This window comes from Phoca vitulina, unplaced genomic scaffold (assembly GCF_004348235.1).
Source record: "Phoca vitulina isolate PV1807 unplaced genomic scaffold, GSC_HSeal_1.0 scaffold100, whole genome shotgun sequence".
NCBI classification, from domain to species: domain Eukaryota; kingdom Metazoa; phylum Chordata; class Mammalia; order Carnivora; family Phocidae; genus Phoca; species Phoca vitulina.
Window position 1 is genome coordinate 1,518,415 of NW_022589803.1, and position 19,004 is coordinate 1,537,418.

General features: G+C 47.1%; 1 protein-coding gene across 1 annotated transcript in view; it reads left to right on the top strand.

Moving 5' to 3' along the window:
- The window catches only part of MAPK1 (mitogen-activated protein kinase 1), a 110,735-nt gene extending 102,732 nt beyond the window's left edge, over positions 1-8,003 (top strand). The window contains exon 9 of the mRNA XM_032397649.1: positions 4,060-8,003. The gene's annotated coding sequence lies outside the window, so the exon portion shown is untranslated. The remainder of the gene's footprint in view (positions 1-4,059) is intronic.
- Positions 8,004-19,004: the final 11,001 nt, after the last annotated feature.

Genomic DNA, 19,004 nt, shown 5'->3' on the forward strand with positions numbered 1-19,004 from the left:
TGTGGGAGGCTGAAGCCCAGGCTTACCAAGGAGCCTGCCTCTCCCTCACAGGCATCTTCAGGTTCCTGAAGCATCAGGGCAGGTGACTCTAGGGCAATAAGGATGTTGGGTAACCTCAGAGAGCAGGTACCCTTGGGACCACTGGCGAGGCTACTGGAGGAAAAGGACAGTGCACCCGCCACAGGGGAACGAGTCAAAGGCAAGTGTGCTCCTGGGGCTACAGGGCGCAGCTACTGGCCTGATGGCTCGTGATGGAGGCGACGGCGACTGCCAGTGTCCACCCGCATTCTGAGAGTCCAGGACTGGGGCTTCTTACCAGGGACAGGGGTGGCAAAGACGGTCACTCTGTGTTTAGTTCACTTTCTCCACGGGAGCAAAAGGCACAGTACGTTATAGCGTGACTTTTTTTCCCAACTTTTTGTTACTGAATTACAATTGACATACTATATTAGCTTCAGGTGTACAGCATAATGATTTGATTTTTATACATCACAAAATGATCACCTCAGTAGACCTAGTTACTTCCAATGTTTTTTAAATTACTATTTTCAACTATTCTGAAAAGTTGAGTTTTACAATTACAAACCCACATTCCCACCACCTAGATTCTGTGACTGACATTTTGCTCTCCATCTTTCTCACATATCTGTCCATCTGTTCTTCCATCTACCTGTCAGTCTATCTTATTTCTTTCTTACACATTTCAAAGGAGGTTGCCAGCATCTAGATTGGCTTATAATTTAGTCATCTAGAATATAAAAGTGAATCCAGAGCAAGGTGGGGCTGGGGGCATTCATTAAATTCTGGGCCAAGTTCTTTCACAAACATTTTATTCTGATGCTCACAGCAACATTGTTTGAAGTCAGCACACAGCCCATGTTTATGATTAGGGAAACTGAAGATTGCACGTGTTTAAGCGTTTTGCTGAAGATTAATCGCTGTTGGCAAAGTTAGGTAGCTCTGGGTCTTTGGACCCAGAATCCATTTTCTTGTAAATTCTGTACACTGCCTTGGAGTAGTTCTGTGCCCTGGAAAAGGTTGAGGAACTCGTTCACAATACTATGGCACAATGTTACTGAGTTCCCAGCCTGCAACAGTGAGATTAGAAGCTACAAACTGGAGACTCAGGGAGGTACAGGTGCCGGAACATACAGGGAGGTTAAAGAAAGGTGATGTGGACTGCCCAACTACATAGGAAAGAACTGGAAAACATGCCCACACAGGACCTCAGAGCATAGCTATGGGGCCCCTTTGCGGGAGGGGATGGCAAAGACTACTCCAGAGGAAGCCCCAGGTATCCCCTGCTTGCCTCGGCACAGACTTTACTGATGCCCTGAGTGGTCTGAAAGGATCAGGGGTTGTTCATTATATTTTGTTTAAGTGGGTCAGTTTTAGATATGTGTCCACTGAAAAGTTAAAAATGTGTCTGTGGTTAGCTTTGTAACAAGCCTCCTGTTGCGTGGTTAACTTTGTGACAAGCCTCCTGTTGTGAGAGGCTGGTGAAGGTAGGTGCCTGACTTCCTTCCTCCTCTGCCTGTTGGTGCATTTTCTCAGACTGATTAATTTCTCCCAGCCAGTAGATTTGGCTGCAATTCAGAACAGCGTACCTCTAGAGGGAGGTCATTTCCCATCTCTGAGTCCATCTCCTTGTCACAGAGTTGGGTTATAACAACCATCCTTCCTGCCCTGACTCTTGAGTGGTAGATGAACTCCATCTTGCCTGAAAGTGCATTGTGAAATACCAAAGTGACATTCTGCTAGATCATACTAGCAAACATTTCACAACAATAAGGGTCTCTCCAAAGAGAAGATCTATTTTGTTTGCATTTTGACACACTTAGTTATCCTCCCAGCCATCTCAAGCAGGTTTCCTCATCAGAACCAAGAACACAACCTGATTGGAGTGGTAATGTTTCACTTCTCCCTAGGATGATACAAAACTAATAGAGACCTGGGGTTGAACTTAATTCATTACATATAGATGCCTTAGGCAGTGGTCCTCAAAACTGTGGTCCATCTGTGCCTTACCCTCCAACAGTCTGTGTTTTAACAAGCTCTGCAGAGGATTCTGATGCTCACCCTTGAGAACTATTAGCCTATAAAGGGTTAGAGTAGATTTGATTTGTAATATAATCTCTTCAAGTAAAATAGAGATATTACAATAACGAAGGGGGGACGTGTGTGCTTCTTGTACTTTGATGGTGTGACACTCCTAGTAGATCTCCTGCAGGTGGCCCATATTGCAGACATCTGGAGAGCCAGGTGGGCCCTGTCAAGTGTAGTAAATGAGTGAAGGCTGTCTTCAGGGTGCCACCTGCTGTCTCTCAGGGTGCTATCCTGCAGGCCTGGTTGGGCAATAGCTGTCAGATCACCTCAGACCTAGGCGATCAGAACCATCTTTTGCTCGTGGGAACCATGCCATGGCTCCCTGCCTCACCAGAATCCAGGCCCGCCAACCTCACACTTCCAGCCAGTACTTCATTTTGCTTGTCCTTCTTTGTTGCAGTCGCAGGAAACTTGAGTGTTACAACAACACACTTGGCACTGTGTGGTTGATTTCTGTCTTAACTGGACATCCAGAGAAAGAGATTTGGTAAGAATAGGAGGCAGCAGGAGTGCCTGGCTGGCTCACTCAGTGGAGCATGACTCTTGATCTTAGGGTTGTGAGTTTGAGCCCCACGTTGAGTGTAGAGATTACTTTTAAAAAAGGTGGGGGGGTGCACCTGGGTGGCTCAGTTGTTAAGCGTCTGCCTTCGGCTCAGGTCACGATCCCAGCGTCCTGGGATCGAGCCCCGCATCGGGCTCCCTGCTCAGCGGGAAGCCTGCTTCTCTCTCCCTAGTCCCCCTGCTTATGACTCTCTGTGTCTCTCTCTGTCAAATAAATAAATAAAATCTTTTTTTTTTAAGATTTTTTATTTTTTATTTATTTGAGAGAGAGAGAGCATGAGGGGGGGAGGGTCAGAGGGAGAAGCAGACTCCTTGCCGAGCAGGGAGCCCGATATGGAACTCGATCCCAGGACTCCAGGATCATGACCTGAGCCGAAGGCAGTCGCTTAACTGACTGAGCCACCCAGGCGCCCTAAATAAATAAAATCTTAAAAAAAAAAAAAAAGAATAGGAGATCGCAGACAAATGTCTTGCATAAATGTGTGTTCTTTTTTTTTTTAGGACGGGGAGGGGAGAGGGAGAAGGAAAGAATCTTAAGCAGGCTCCATGCCTATTGTGGAGCCGATATGGGGCTTGATCTCACAACCCTGAGAACATGACTTGAGCCAAAATCAAGAGTTGGACACTTAACCAATTGAGCCACGCAGACTCCCCAGATGTGTGGGGTTTTTTTCCCCCAAGATTTTATTCATTTGAGAGAGAGCACGAGCGAGAGATTACAGGCAGAGGGTGGGGCTGAGGGAGAGGGAGAAGCAGGCTCTCCGCAGAGCAGGGAGCCCGACATGGGGCTCAATCCCAGGATCCCGAGATCATGACCTGAGCCTGACCGACTGAGCCACCCAGGCATCCCCCAAATGTGTGTTCTTTTTTCTTTCTTTCTTTTTTTTTTTAAGATTTTATTCATTTGATAGAGACACAGTGAGAGAGGGAACACAAGCAGGGGGAGTGGGGAGAGAGAAGTAGGCTTTCCACTGAGCAGGGAGCCCGATGTGGGGCTCGATCCCAGGACCCTGGGATCATGACCTGAGCCGAAGGCAGATGCTTAACGACTGAGCCACTCAGGTGCCCCTCAAATGTGTGTTCTTTACAAAGACCTTCAGATTCTGGTTTTGACCATTAGAGTGGCGAGTACTGTAGTTAATAAAAAGCGTCTTAGGAACACTGAAGCTTGCCGAGCTGCGAGTGTGCGTACATGCATGTGTTCCCGCCCCAGTGGTTCCAGGTGAAACGACTTTTTTGCAGGAGTGTTTTTTCCTTTGCTTCCCCCGCCCCTTCCAGTTTCATAATGTTGGTCCATTCTTTTCACTTCTCCGTTTTCCTAATGTTGCTGCTAATGTTGTTTTAACGTGGGTCATTCTTAACTCATAGGCTTGTTTGTTTGTTTTTCAATAGGACAAGGGCTCAGAGGACTGGACGTGCTCAGACATCGGTGTTGTTCTTCCCAGTTCTTGACCCCGGTCCTGTCTCCAGCCCGTCTCGGCTTATCCACCTTGACTCCTTTGAGCCGTTTGGAGGGGCGGTTTCTGGTAGTTGTGGCTTTTATGCTTTCAAAGAATTCCTTCAGTCCAGAGAACTGTTCCTGGCATCCCTGTGTGTGTCACCCACTGGTGACCTGTGGCAGTATGTACTTTCAGTGCACCTACTGCTTACCGTTGCTTTAGTCACTAATCGCTTTCTGGTTTGAAAGATGCAGTGGTTCCTCCCTCTCCTGAGTCCTTCCTCCGTGCTGCCCTGCTGACCCTTGCAGTCACACCAGAGATAGTTCTTTCCAGAATGGCTCTCGTCACTGGCATCTTACTTTATGATAGGGAAGGCTACTACCTAGGGCACTTTAAGTCAGTGACAGCCCTTTATTTGCACTTCAGCTTTTCACCATCAGCGTTTCCCCAGAGCAGGAGCGTGTGGAAACACCGGGGATGTTGTTGCAGCCTGCAGCGAGTGCTCCCGTCTCGGGAACCTTTGGGGGCACTTGCCCATGTCTTTTCTCATATCATGTTAGTCACTAGCATATTTAAGGTTTGTGCTGTTTGCCCAGCTTTTAGAAAACTCAATCATTTTTCTTAATAAAAGAACGAAGTACTGCACCCAGCAGCTTCACTCCGTAGATTTACTGTGGTTTCTTATACCATTTGTAGACGTATAACACTTGCCCAGATGTGTTATCTGCAGTACTAACTGTTTGCCAGGCTTACACAGAAAGATTTAAAGTGGCAGCTGCACTCGGGATTTAGTGAGAGAGGGACACAGGTCGCAGCAGGGCGCTCAGGCAAGTGCGTGAAGAAGCAGCCAACAGGCCAGCCGGACGTCTCGGGGCTGAGCTGCACACGCGGGTGTACGCATACCCCCGAGCGCTTCACATGGCCTGCCGTGTTCAGTGTAGCCACATTCAATGCCTCAGGATTTAGCAGAGAGGAGCCCTGCGTCTTTAAATGAGAAAGTGTACAATTCTTTTTCCTCCTACAGCATGTCAGCATCTCAAGTTCATTTTTCAACCTACGATATAACAATTTGTAATAAAGCCTTCATGAGCTCATGACGTGAAGCGCTGTTCTGTCGTCAAGTACTCTCAAATGTTTCTGATACTGCTGAGCTAAGACCATGAGAAAAAGCTAGCACTAAATCATGTTTGGAGCTCTATCCCATATTATCCTGATCTCTTTAAGTATTTGTTCCTGCCACTGTACACTGTGGCGTTGACTTGGTGTTCTGTCCCAGTGCGGTGCCTCCTCTTGACTCCCCCACTGCTCTCTGTGGTGAGAAATTTGCCTTGTTCAATAATTACTGTACCCTCGCATGACTGTTACAGCTTTCTGTGCAGAGATGACTGTCCAAGTGCCACATGCCTATGATTGAAACGAAAAATTTATTGTTACCTCTGAGTTTGTGTTCCACGGAAATGCTATCCAGCAGATCACTTAGGAAAACTAATTCTATTTTTAGCTTTTCATTTCTCAGCTATCCTTTTTTCTTGTTTGATTTTTGACAGCAGTGGAGAATGGGTTATATAAAGACTGCCTGCTAATATGAACAGAAATGCACTTGTAATTCATGAAAATAAATGTACATCTTCAATCTTCATATTCATGTTAAGATTCAGTGTCGATTTCCTCTGGATCAGCGTGTCCAAATGGACAGTCAGCTTCAGTCTATGCTTGGAGCAGAAATGCTTGTGGGCTCCCCCCCCCCGCCCCCGGGGAACTGCCCCAACACTGGTTTACATAAGATGATTTAGAAGGCATCTCTGTAGGGTCCTAGTTTCCCTTTGCACAGCAGAGAATCAACTCTGACATGTACCTTTACTCAAATCATAGGTCTAAAATACTATGTCAAACTCTCATGAAGACTCCCAAACGTCTCAGGTTGGATTCTCTGGTTCTTTCTAAAGAAAACCTGCCTGTGTGCCCCAGAAATGCTGCTGGGCACGGCTGGGTGCTGGGAAGGACTGCCCAGTGTCACTTGGCCCCACACCAACCGGCCCAGGGTGCTGATGCTCACACCTCACAGGTTAACAGAGGACGGCTGAGTCAGCCTCAGAGATCGGAACCACATCTAGATTCTTGCCCTAAAATCCTTGATTTTCATCTGCGTGCTCAGAGCTGCCATGTAAAGGTCTGCACAGCTTTGATAGGATAGAGGTTTGACTGTTAACTTGATACATTGGTGAGTCAGTTTTCATTTTCAAAGAAGCATTGACAGTTTTCTTACTCTTGTTTCTTTGTCCTTTTTAAATGGAATGTTAGTATTACGAGGTTAATCTGCAGTCCTCTAAATAGAAAGCCATAGCCTTGGTTACTAATGCCTGAGGACTGTAGGCTGTCCCATCCCCCTTGCTGGTACTGTGGAGTCAGATTGGCATGAAACCACTAACTGTGTTCTAGAATCACTGTAGCCCTAAGTTGTGTGCTTTTTATTAATCATGCCAAACTTGGTTCAACAGGTCAGAGATTTATAATCAAGGTACCTGTGAAAAGTACTAGCTATTATGTGTGATAGGCTTGTCATTTGGATCTTCTTACATCTCTAAAAATGTACCGCTTAGGTCATCCAGATTACTTATTGGTGATACTGAATGCATCCATTCTTAGTATGCTCAGATAAGCTTTCAGACTAATGGCTTTTTTGGTGTCTAAAAAGTAAGCAAAAAAATTCCTGTTGAAACATTCCAATCTCTTTGTTTAGTATGAGACAAAATACCTAACCAAGCCAGTGGGATGGATTTGAGAGAACTCATGACGACTCTGTGCTGACACAAGTCTCCAAAGCTGATGGAGACACGCAGACCATTTTGATGCATGGGTAGAAGAATATCATTGTGTTTGTGTGCAGTACACAGTGCGTCGTGTGTTCACAGTCTGTCCTGCTGCAGGCACAGGGGATGGGTGTGCAGGGTCCTGTCGGCTTTTGGAGCCACACGTGGCTCATCACTGGTGGTATCTCAGTAAGGAGTCACACACGTATGCTGCCCACACCACATGCCACCTAATGTTCAGACCATTCAGAGGAGACTGTTTTACCTTTATTTGCGTATATGTTAATACGGTTTTTAAATTGGTAACTTTTATATAGTACGGTAACAGTATGTTAATACACACATATGCACACATGCTTTGGGTCCTTCCATAATACTTTTATATTTGTAAATCAATGTTTTGGAGCAATCCCAAGTTTAAGGGAAATATTTTTGTAAATGTAGTGGTTTTGAAAATCTGAGCAATTCTTTTGCTTATACATTTTTAAAGCATTTGTGCTTTAAAATTGTCATGCTGGTGTTTGAAACATGATACTCCTATATTGCAGATGAGAAGCATGTAACAGTAGATATGTGGTCTCTCTCACTGTAATCCAGTTTGGCATCATGGATCGGAAATGACTGGGAATCCAGAGGGAATTCTCTGGGGTTGCACCAGGTTTACCTAAAGCTCGTTGCCTTTTTTGTGCTGTTCATCCGTGTAGAGCACTCGAGAAAGTTCTGAAACTGCTTTGTATCTGCTTTGTACTGTTGGTGCCTTCTTGGTATTGTACCCCAAAACTCTGCATAGATTATTTAGTATAATGGTAAGTTAAAAAAAATGTTAAAGGAAGATTTTATTAAGAATCTGAATGTTTATTCATTATATTGTTACAATTTAACATTTATTTGTGGTATTTGTGATTTGGTTAATCTGTATAAAAAATTGTAAGTAGAAAGGTTTATATTTCATCTTAATTCTTTTGATGTTGTAAACGTACTTTTTAAAAGATGGATTATTTGAATGTTTATGGCACCTGACTTGTAAAAAAAAAAACTACAAAAAAAAATTAGAATCATTAAATTGTGTCCCTGTGTTCCAAAATAACAGTACTGCGCATGTATAGCTTAATTGGAATTTCACATGTGAACATAGGAAGTCGCCTAGTCCTTTATTACAGTGTTTCCCAAATAAGTGTGTTTGTAATTTGACTTTGCTTACGGTAATCAGGTATAGAACCAGAAGCTGGTGCTCTGAAGGCCAGTGGGATTTTAGTGCTCCATCAGGTTTTCCAGATTGTTCTTCAGATGCTTGGCTATAGAGGGGGGAAGAAGGCAGTGCTGGGAGTCCTGACACAGTGCCCATGTGCATCTCTTCTCATTTTCCTAAACTTCAGCAACTGCTGCCAGGGCAGGTGTCCTTGGCAGCCTCTTTTTTTCAGACCAAGATGTCACGAATGTATTAGGGACTCTTGGACACTTGGTTCTTCTCAGTATTGGGCATCATGCAGTGACTTACAGGACAAAAATATTGGAAAATGTTCTGCTTTGGTGGTATAGAGAGAGCACAGGCTTTGGGCCCATAAATCTGGGTTCAAAACCTGCCCTCTGCTGATAACACAGCTGGCTTTGGGCCAGTTGTTGTGCTGTTCACTCAGACCTTCGGCTGGAAAGTGGAACCGTGCATGTCATAAAGATTGTGCAAATACATTTTAAGTTTCTAGCCCAGTACCTCAAAACAAAGAGTAAATAGCAGATCTTCCTAAATGCTTTATTTATTTATTTGTTTTTACTTGTTTGTTGTAAGGTAGTGCTGAGACATCTGCTGACTGAACTCTACCCGCTTTCTATTAATCTGAGCGGGGAGGACCTGTCTGAAACTTTCTTCAGGGAAATGCTGATCTCGCCTAAATTGCTGGGTAATGCTCATAGGATTATCACATTCACTTTCCCTTTAAGAGATCAGCACTCTTTGTTGTTGTCCAGATCCTGTAGAAATCAGTTATAACAATCATCTTCCTTACCCAGCACAAGGAATTAGTAATCCTGTTTTTCCCACGTTAATAATGCTGAGCTCCTTGCCTTGGCAGTAGGGCAGCCATGCAGTTGGCGGTAGAGCCTCAGACCTTGGTTGGTTCTCTGTATTTAATCAGAACCCGAGCGTTCAGAGCCGACCAGTGGCCACAGAGCACCTCTCTGGGAGGAGCAGAAGCCAAGCCCAGGTCACGGGGGTACGGAGCGGGTGGAGGCAGGTGCAGACCCCCCGGAAGCCCCAAGTGTGGAGGAAGGACAGGGATTGGGTGTGTCCACAGGGAAGCAGTGAAGGGACGGTTTTCGTGGGTGATGGGCTGAACCACACTTGAGTCTGAGGAGGGAGACCCAGAGAGGGGACAGGGTTGCTGGGCCTCATTAGGCCCGAGGGCCAGGGAAGGGGTGGGTCAAGGTGGACGTGGCACAAGGGGCTCTTTCTCTGAGGCTGGCACCAAGGAAAGCTGAAGACGAGGGTCCTTTGAAGAACAGGTAGAGAGGAGGAAATGGAAGGAGGTTGTGCCCTAGGACAGGTGTTTTTTAGGTGGAGTGGGAGTGAGAAACAGGGTCTCTGTTGAGAACAAGGAAGAGCCAGCAAGAGAAGGAAGTAAGAGGAATGCCTGTCACTGGGAGGCCTGACAGGTGACGCCCGTACGTCTGTCGTGAAGGACTGCTCTGTGGGGCTTGGATGTTCTTGCCGCACAGTGCTGTCATTAGCTGCAGTGCCAGGGTTGGGCAAGACAGAGGCCCGAGGAGGCTGAGGGGAGACTGTGAGGTGATGGAGCACGAGTCCCCTCACCTGCTGGGTGTAGAGATGCTTTTTCCCTTTTAGTTTCTTGGGCAGAGGAGCAGGGAAGCCATCGCCCCATTTTTAGTAAGACCAAAAGGTAACAAAGCCTCTTGTCAGCTGTGGAAATGGTGGGAGGGCACATCTGTGGGGGGAGGAGGGGCGAAGGGATGTGCAGTGACCTGGAGCACGTGGGACACCAGGGCCAAAGCTTCCAGGCCCAGGCGCTGGCGGGAGGTCTGCTGCAGACTGGCGGTGTGGACACACGAGCTGGCCGTCCACTCGCAGCAGGTCACCAAGCCTACAGAAACCACCTTGGAGAGTCCGGGACCAGTGGTCCTGTTACCACTCCCAGAAATCCAGGTACCCTTTTTTTCCCCTTCTAAACCCTAGAGAGTGCCTCTCCTTCCTTCCCAGAGTTGACTTCCGCACTGAAGTATTCTGTTCCTTGGGGAGCCAGCGGACTCTGGAGGCTAGAGGTATGGGCTTTCTATGATTGAGCCGACGGCCCAGTAGGGAGGACCGCACTAGTGCAAGGCACAGGATGGGGATGCACACATCCCACACAACAGTGACTTTCAAGTATTTTAATCACCAGAGCCGTTTGTGAAATCCAGGAAATCCGCCCACTGTGAATAAGCAAGGGTGGGGCAGCCCAGCGCGTCTCCCTCCCGGGGATAGCCTCATGCTTCTACCCGAGAGGAGTCCGAGATCGGTCAGAGGCCCTGGAGAGCAGAGCAAGGCCACAAAAGGGCGGCATTGAAGAGGTGGAACGGGCCCCAGGTGACCGTTAGCACTTCCCCAGTGGGCCAGCGGCTCGGGGGTCTTCAGCGGGAGGGCCCCGCGAGTGGGTATGGGAAGGTCACCCTGTTTTGAAAGTGCAGGAAGATGAAGATCGTATGGATGAGGTTGGGTGTGGCCGCAGAGAAGAAAGATGAGCTTGTAAGGCAGCGGGGAACAAAGCCAGGGCTGACGCTGGCCTCGGGCGCGCGCCCCATGAGGATTGCGGAGAACAAAGCCGGCAGAGCTGCCTCGTGGTGCCCATCCCGTGGCAGGGAAGACGGGCATTGAATAGTTTTTATAAAGTAAAACTACAAACATAAGTGCTTAAAGGAGAACAGGAATGAGAGGCGCCTACTCTTGCAGCATTAGAAAAGGCACCGTCACTGCTGGATTGAAAAGTCTGCCAAGGCAGCTGCATCGGCCGAGTGTGTCTCTTAGGACAAAATGCGGGGATGTTAGGACAGGATGGCACCACGGGGACCGTGTGTGCATTGGGCCCCCAGAAGGCCGGGACGGTACCCAGCGGGGAGCACGGGACCAGGAGAAGTCACAGGAGGGCCCAGGCTGTCAGAGTGCATCCTCTGAGGAGACAAGTAGCTACTGCCAGCGATGTGTGGACGAGACAGGATTTCAGGGAGAGAAGGACGGAAAAGGCAGATGATGTCATGGCCAAAGAGGACACAGGATGCTTCAGCCCCTGTCCTGTCCTGTTTTCTCTCTCAGATGCAAGCAGCGGCGCCTGTGAGTCCATTCTGTGGCCACTCCCAGGCCCGCCAACCGGGATGCTGGGCGGGGACGGGGCGGGGGGTGGCGGCCCTGGTTGAATTCTGTCCAATTTAAGATTCAATTCGGTCCGTAAGAGCGAGTCAGACCTTCTCCTTGCTCAGCTGTGGCCATGAGACTGGCCTGCCCGGCAGACACTGGAGATACTGTCTGATGGCCGACAGGGAGCCCACCGAGCCGGCCCGGACACCCCCTGGCACCCCGTGTTGCACATGCTTCCCACGTGCTGCAGACGAGTGTGTGTGTGTGTGTGTGTGTGTGTGTGTGTGTGTGTGTGTGCAAGCTCCCGTCTTGATGTAAGGACGTGCTGTCATCAAGATAGCATGCCCCACCTGAGATGGGAGAACACACGTTTCCCCCCAAAACCCACCCACAAAGTCGCTCGTGGAAGGAAGGCAGACATGCACCCCACCACCTGAGTGGCCCCTGTCAGATCGAGTCCTAAACTCAACCCCGCTGCCGAGCAGCCAAGGGACTTCAGCCAAGGCCATGGGGGCCCCCAGTCTCTGCTGGTGGAATTGGGATGGCAGCACCTGCCTCCCAGTGGCTCCCAGGACTCCCGAGGACAGGTGTGTCCCTCGCCCCAGCAGCTTCCGCACCAGCGCTCTCCCTCCCCTTTCGTTTCTGTTTTTTGTTGGTTTGGCTTTGCATTTTGTTTTTCCTTGGCAGTAACAGGTATCCATTTCTGGTTCTGGAGGCCTCACCAGGCCCCCAAGGGTGCCCCCTCAGCCCTGGTCCTCGGCACCACGTCCCTGCCTCCGTCTGACCTTGCTCCCCGCCCGCTGCCCCAGCGCGCTGACCCCACACCCTTCTGGGCTCGGCCCGCCTGCACCCAGCCCTGAGGGGGAATTGGCAGCGTGTGTCCACCCAGTGGCCCGAGACCACAGGCCCAAGGCCCCAGAGCAGAGAGGTGAAGCCCCTCCCATGAAGCACCTGCCACTTGGGCTGCCGGTCCCACTGCCCCCCAGATTCAGGTAGCACTCCTGGTACACGGGAATTTCTAAAACGCAGTTGACAGGTACCAAGAGGTTTAATACTTTGTGTTAGTCTGGCAGTTAGAGAAGGGCAATTATTATAATTAGAAAACATTGCGTGGAAGATGCCATGTCTATGACCGGGGAGGCTGCAGACAGGTGCTGAGAATTTCAGAACATTCTGTCCCCAAAAATCATTTTACTTCTTCCCATTGCTGCTTCCTTATGTTTACTCTGTGCATAAAATAGACCTTGAGCTGTGTATTTATGACTACATTTTTGCTCCCCAGGACTCTAACACATGCATTAAATCCGGAAAGCAGTTAACTTACCCCTCCCGGAATCCTCTTGGATCATGGGACACCCTCTCTCTCACTGGTGGTTCTCAAACCAGCTTAGTCACTTCCTGACCCCTGCATCTCCCGAGAGCTCCTCTCCACCAGTTCACGCCACTCGGTCCCTCTTGCTCATATCCTTATTATTATTATTATTTTTAGTAGACTTTATTATTTTTAGTAGTTTAAGATTGACAATAACTGAGTAGCTAGCACGCAGAGCTCTGAGTGCCGGCCCCTCCCCTCCCCACAGGCAACCACAGACCCTTTTGCTCTGTTGTCTCTATACTTTTGCCTTTTCCAAAATGTCATGTAATTGGAAATATGAAGAATTGTAGCCTTTTCAGATTGGCCTCTTTCATGTAGCAATGTTGTGTTTAAGGCCACTTAATGTTGGTTTATGGCTCGATAGCTCATTTTTCCTCCAACTTGATTGAGATACAACTGACAAATAAGATTGTGTATATTTAAGATGTACAACATGATAATTCAAAATACATTTACTTCGTGGAATGGTCACCACTACCAGGTTAACACATCCATCACCTCACACAGTTACCGTGCGTGTGTGTGTGTGTGAGTGATGGGAACACTTGAGATCTACTCTTAGCAAATTTCCAGTATACAACACAGTATCTTTAACTACAGTCACCGTGCTGTGCATCACATCCCCAGAACTCATGCATCTTATAAGTGAAAGCTTGGATCCTTTGACCAGCATCTCCCCCTTTCTCTCACCCCCTAGCCCTTGGTAACCACCACTCTCCTCTCTGTTTATGACAGCACATTTCTTTTCATTGCCAAATAATGCTACATTGTATGGATGTACCACAGTTTGTTTACCCATTCACCTATGAAGGGCATCTTGGTTGTTTCCCGTTTGGGGCAATTATGTGTAAAGCTGCTATAAACCTTCGTGTGCACATTTTTGTGTAGACGTAAGTTTTCAACTCATGGAGGTAATACCCACCCTGTGGTGCATGACTGTACCAGACATACATTTAAAGGAAGAAATGATAAGATTTCTCTACAGTCTCTTCAAAGGGAACACACCTGATTCTATGAGGCCAGCATTACCCTAATGTACCAAAATCAGACAAAGACATTGCAAGAAAAGAAACTATAATATCTTTCATGGCCATAAGTGCAGAAATGTTCAACAAACTATTAGTCAAATCAAAAAAAAAAAAAAAATCCAACAACGTATAAGAATTACAGGGGAGCCTGTCTGGCTTGGTTGGTGGAGCCTGTGGCTCTTGATCTCAGGGTTATAAGTTCGAGTCCCATGTTGAGTGTAGAGATTACCTAAAAATAAAACCTTAAAAAAAAAAGAAAAAAAGAATTACACTCCCTGAGCAGTTAGGATTTATTTCAGGCATGCAAGACTGGTTCAACATTAGGAAGTAAATGTAATCCATCATATCAACAAGTTAAAGAAGAAAAATCACGTGATCATATCAATAGATGCAGAAGAAGCATTTGACAAAAATCCAACACCTTTCCTCATAAAATCTCAGCAAAGTAGGAATAAAGGGGACTTTTCCCAACTTGACAAAGAGTATCTACAAAAACCCCATAGGTATGTGTCAACTGTACCTCAATTAAATGATCAACAACTACAACAAAACCTATAGGTAACATTATTAATGATGAGAAGCTTTCCCAAGGTCAAGGACAAGGCAAGGGTGTCCCCCCGCACAACTGCTGTCAAACATTATATTGAAAGAGAAAAAAACACCAACCTAGGATTTTGTATCCAGTGAAAGTATCCTTCAAAAATGGAGAAATATTTTCTTGGGCAAAAGCTGAAAGAATTCAGGGCGCCTGACTGGCTCAGTTGATAGAGTGTGCGACTCTTGATCTCAGGGGTCATGAGCTGGAGCCCCACATTGGGCATAGAGATAACTTAAAAATAAAAATTTTAGGGACACCTGGGTGGCTCAGTTGGTTAAGTACCTGCCTTTGGCTCAGGTCATGATCTCACGGTCCTGGGATCGAGCCCCGCATCAGGCTCCCTGCTCAATAGGGAGTTTGCTTGTCCCTCTTCCTCTGCCCCTCCCCTTGCTCATGCTCTCTGTCTCTCAAATGAATAAATAAAATCTTTAAAAATAATAAAAAATAAAAGTTTTTTTTAAAAAAAGCTGAAGGAATTTGTTGCCAGTAGAGCTGCTTTGCAAGAAATGTTAAAAGAAGTTCTTCAGAGAAAAGGAAAAGTATATAGGTCAGAATATCAGATCTACATAAGCCTTTTTTTTTTTTTTTTTTTGAGAGAGAGAGAGAGAGAGAATCTTAAGCAGGCTTCATGCTCAGCACAGAGCCCAACACGGGGCTTGATCTCACAGCCCTGAGATCATGACCTGAGCCGAAATGAAGAGTCTGACACTTAACTGACTGAGCCCCCCCCCCCCCTGCCCCATCTTTTTAAATATGCTACTCCCTCTTGCTCTTTGCTTGCATGGTTTCAGACAAGAAATCTTGAGGTGATTTTCACCCTTATTTCTCTCTAGGTGAGCTGGATTTTTTTCTTTTCTTCTGGCTTCTTTCAAGATTGTCCCTTTGTCTTTGGTTTCCTGCAGTTTGAGTATCATATGCCTAGGTGGAGCATTTATTATATTTACCCTGCTGGGTGTTAGGTCTAAGATTCCTGAATTTGGGATTTGGTTTCTGTCATTAATTTTGGAATATTCTCAGTTTTTTGTTGTTGTTGTTGTTTTGGGTTTTTTTTTTTTTTATGTGTGTGTTTGGGTTTTTTGGTTTTTTCCACAATGGAGACTCACTGAGGCACTCACACTACCTTCTAGGAAGCCAGGGACCCACTCCATTTTTCTCAGCACTTACTTTTTTTTAAGATTTTATTTTTAAGTAATCTCTACACACAACATGGGGCTCCAACTCACAACCTCGAGATCAAGAGTCACATGCTCCACCAACTGAGCCAGCCAGGTGCTCCTCCCACCACTTATTTTATTACAAAAATACTTTGTAAACAGCTTAGCTCACTTATGGAGAACTCATTTCTGTGCTGAGGACAAGAGCTCACCATCACTTAGGGGCTGGTGGTGCCTGGCTAGACGGCCGTGCTGACCTCTGGCTGAGGGGACTCAGGCTCCCACCTGTGGCTCTGTGGACCTCTCTGTCCTTTCCTGTGTCCTGTTCCTGTGATGCATCCATACTGTAGGTTTTTGTGCAGAGAAGGGGCCCAGGATGCCCATTGGGTTTGGGGCACAGGGCCCTATTCTGTTCAGCCATGCATTCCTGGATACCCTTGGAGGACACTGCTCAGAAGGTGAATGGTGAGCACACCGGCCATGCCACCAGAGCTCGGGGACATATCTGGGGCTCACACCGGTTCAGCCACAAAGCCCAGAGTGCCTGGCACCTGGACGCACTGATGCGGCACCCTGAGGCTGGTGCCCACCCTGGCACCACAGCCTGTGAAGGGGTGCTGGTTATCCAGGCTCCGCCCCCAAGAGTGACAGCTGCTGCCCGGGCCTCTGAGCCACACATCCACCACCACTGACCCCACACAACGTTGCAGTGAGTCCCAGCCATTATCACTTTCAATGTTTCTTCTGCTCCTTTCTTCTTCCAGAACTCCGACTCTGTATATGTGACACCTTTTATAATTGTCCTGCAGTTCTTGGGCATTCTGTTACTTTTCTTTTTTTACTTTTTTTTTCTCTTTGCATTTTAGTTGGGAAAGTTTTTAGTGACATATCTTCAAGTTCACGGATTCTTTTCACAGCTGTGCCCAGCCCACCTATATGCCCACCAAAGCCATTCTCCATTTCTGTTAGTTTTTTTTTTTTAATTTCTAGCATTTATTTTGATGCTTTCCTAGAGTTTCCATCTCTCTGCTTACATTACCCATCTATTCTTGCCTGTTGCCCACTTTCTCCATTAGAGCCCTTAGCATATTAACCACAGTTGTGTTAAATTCCCCAAACAAGGGGGCACACGGCTGGCTCAGTCAGAAGAGCATGCAACCCTTGATCTCGGGGTTGTGAGTTTGAGTCCCGTGTTGGATGTAGAGATTACTTAAAGAATAAAATCTTTAAATTTCCTGCCCAGTAATGCCAACATCTGTGCCGTAGCTGAGCCTGGTTCTGAGGCTTGCCTTGACTCTTCAGACTGTGCCTTTTCTCTAACATGCTTGTGATTTTTTGTTGAATGTCAGACAGATGTTGGGTAATAGATCTGAGGTAGACAGCACTTTAATGAGAGGTTTGTATGTTTTTCTGTCTAGGAATTAGACTCAGAGGCTGAGGTTTCCTCTTGTGTCCTTGTTTATGTTTCCCCTGTTGTCCTTGGGTGTCCCTAGAGACTCCTTCTTCAGTGGAGTCAGCCTTGCAGCAGGGCTCACTTAGGCAACACGTGTTAAGATTGGAATGACACAGGGGCGCCTGGGTGGCTCAGTTGTTAAGCGTCTGCCTTCGGCTCGGGTCATGATCCCAGGGTCCTGGGATCGAGCCCCTCATGGGCAGGAAGCCTGCTTCTCCCTCTCCCACTCCCCCTGCTTGTGTTCCCTCTCTTGCTGTGTCTCTCTCTGTCAAATAAATAAAATCTTAAAAAAAAAAAAAAAAAGATTGGAACGACACAGGGGCGCCTGGGTGTCTCAGTCGGTTAAGTGTCCAACTCTTGATTTCAGCTGAGGTCATGATCTCAGGGGCATGGGATCAAGCCCTGCATCGGGCTCTGTGCTCAGCAGGGAGTCTGCTCGAGATTCTCTCCCTCTGCCTCTGCCCCTCCCCCTGTTCGCACTCTCTCTCTTTCTCTCAAAATAAATCAATAAAATCTTTAAAAAAAGGATCAAATGACACAGAGAAGATTAGCATGTGCAGGGATGACATGCAGATTCATGAAGAATCAACCAGGAAGGCATGGAGGCAGGGGAAGTGTCCCAGGATCAGAAAATTAGGTCTATCTTCTTGTGGGCTTGTGGCCCGGCCCGTGATCCTCACAAATGCTGCTGCTTGGGGTTTTTTTGCCTCCTTAGGTAAGACAAAGCCTACAGCGGGGCTGGAATCCCCATGTTGGATGAGGCTCTAGGGAAGTTGTCTCTGTTGCTGGCTGGCCTTTTTTTTTTTTTTTTTTTTTGGAGCATGAACCATCTGGGCATATTTCAAATGGTTACATGTCCCCTCTCCCTTGTGTCAAACACAAAGGAATTTTGTTCCAATCTTCACTGTGAGGACCTGCTGGGGCTCCTTGGAGGTAAAACACTTAAAAGTGTGCCCCCCCTTAGACTGGTTCACTGAGGGTGAATTTTTAATTCTCAAGCTAGTCCTTGCTCAGCCTCCAGCATTTCATGAACATTACCATTTAAGTGGTCATGTAGGTGTTTCTACCAGTTCCTGGCTCCACGGGCTCCTGCTACTGGTGAGTTGGGATACTCTGTCTTTGCCTGACTCTACAGTTTGGGGGAGGGTGTGTTGCCCCGTGACCTCAATTCTCTGATGGATCTAAGAAAAGGTTCTTGATTTTCAGTTTTTTTAGCGTTTTTCTTGTTTTTGAGGGCAGGAGTGATGACTTCTAAGTTCTCTACATGTTGAAGCTAAACCTGAAGACCTTTCCTATCTTTATGCTTGCTTCCCAATGCCTTTCTAACAAGTGCATCTAGAAGGGTGTTTATTCAGCAGGTATGGTTGGAGAAAACTATTAAGAAATAGCTCTGGGGACGCCTGGGTGGCTCAGTCGTTAAGCGTCTGCCTTCAGCTCAGGTCATGATCCCAGGGTCCTGGGATCGAGTCCCACATCGGGCTCCCTGCTCAGCGGGAAGTCTGCTACTCCTTCTCCCTCTGCTGCTCCCCCTGCTTGTGCTCGCTCTCTCTCTCTCTGACAAATAAAAAAAAAAAAATCTTAAAAAAAAAAAAAGAAATAGCTCTGCATCTGATTTTAACACAGGCCAATGTGGACAACGCGGGGGTTAACCACAGGAGCTGGGGCACATCTGCCATGGGTGCCCAATAATAAAATCTATTTTCCAAATACAAAAAAATCATAAAAATACAAAAGCCCTGCCTCATTCCCAACTGTTAGTCAATCAAAGAGTATTATCTGCTTACATGAAGAAAAGCATCCAGTGCCATTAGAAACTAGAGAAATGCAAATTAAAGATGAAGTGTGGGGTACCTGGGTGGCTCAGTCAGTTGGGCGTCTGCCTTTGGCTCAGGTCATGGTCCCAGGGTCCCAGGATTGAGCCCCGCTTGGGCTGGCTCCCTGCTCAGTGGGGAGTCTGCTTCTCCCTCTCCCTCTGCCCCTCCCCACCCCCCACTCCTGCTCTCTCTCTCAAATAAATAAAAATATTTTTTTTAAGAATTTATTTATTTGAGAGAGAGAAAGAGTGAGCACAAGCAGGGGAAGAGACAGAGGGAGAGGAAGAAGCGGACTCCCCTCTGAGCAGGGAGCCTGACCCAGGG